Genomic DNA, 1,305 nt, shown 5'->3' with positions numbered 1-1,305 from the left:
CTGGCCCACTTGTGCCTCCAAATTTCTGATGGAGGACCTTGTTTCATTCATGAAACTTAGAGTGGCCTTAGATAGATCAGAGACTATATTTGCTAAGCTAGATGGATTCTACTCAGAATTCTCTGTCTGTTGCTGAGTGGATGATGGAAAAGGATTGCTATTGCTAAACCTGTTTCTTCCACCATTATTAAAGCCTTGTTGAGGCTTTTGTTGATCTTTCCATGAGAAATTTGGATGATTTTTTCATGAGGGATTATAGGTGTTTCCATAGGGTTCACCCATGTAATTCACCTCTGCTATTGCAGGGTTCTCAGGATCATAAGCTTCTTCTTCCGAAGACGCCTCTTTAGTACTGTTGGATGCAGCTTGCAATCCATTCAGACTCTGAGAAATCATATTGACTTTCTGAGTCAATATTTTGTTCTGAGCCAATATAGCATTCAGAGCATCAATTTCAAGAACTCCCTTCCTCTGAGGCGTCCCATTACTCACAGGATTCCTTTCAGAAGTGTACATGAACTGGTTATTTGCAACCATGTCAATGAGTTCCTGAGCTTCTGCAGGCGTTTTCTTTAGGTGAATGGATCCACCTGCAGAATGGTCCAATGACATCTTAGATAATTCAGACAGACCATCATAGAATATATCCAGGATGATCCATTCTGAAAGCATATTAGAAGGACACTTTTTGGTCAGTTGCTTGTATCTCTCCCAAGCTTCATAGAGGGATTCACCTTCTTTCTATTTGAAGGTTTGAACATCTACTCTAAGCTTGCTAAGCTTTTGAGGAGGAAAGAACTTGGCTAAGAAAGCCGTGACCAGCTTATCCCAAGAGTTCAGGCTATCTTTAGGTTGAAAGTCCAACCATATTCTAGCTCTGTCTCTTACAGCAAACGAGAAAAGCATAAGCCTGTAGACCTCGGGATCAACCCCATTGGTCTTAACAGTATCACAGATTTGCAAGAATTCAGTTAAGAACTGAAAAGGATCTTCTGATGGAAGTCCATGAAACTTGCAATTCTATTGCATCAGAGAAACTAATTGAGGCTTTAGCTCAAAATTGTTTGCTCCAATCACAGGAAGTGAGATGCTTCTTCCATAGAAGTTAGAAGATGGTGCAATAAAGTCATAAAGCATCTTTCTTGCATCTCCACCATTGTTATTATTTTCGGCCATGTCTCCTTCTTTTTCGAAAATTTCTGTCAGATTTTCTCCAGAGAGTTGTGCTTTAGCTTCCCTTAGCTTCCTCTTCAGAGTCCTTTCAGGTTCAGGGTCAGCTTTAACAAGAATGTTCTTATTCTTGTT

General features: G+C 40.2%; 1 non-coding gene across 1 annotated transcript; it reads left to right on the top strand.

Moving 5' to 3' along the window:
- The first annotated feature begins 666 nt into the window (after nucleotides 1-666).
- LOC148547557 (small nucleolar RNA R71) lies at nucleotides 667-774 on the top strand. Its single transcript, XR_015898947.1, has one exon. It is a non-coding gene; the product is annotated as a small nucleolar RNA R71 (small nucleolar RNA).
- Nucleotides 775-1,305: the final 531 nt, after the last annotated feature.

The sequence above is a fragment of the Arachis ipaensis genome, chromosome B8, assembly GCF_059453495.1.
Source record: "Arachis ipaensis isolate K30076 ecotype BB chromosome B8, ASM5945349v1, whole genome shotgun sequence".
NCBI classification, from domain to species: Eukaryota; Viridiplantae; Streptophyta; class Magnoliopsida; order Fabales; family Fabaceae; genus Arachis; species Arachis ipaensis.
This window is presented reverse-complemented; position numbering and strand designations above follow the sequence as displayed.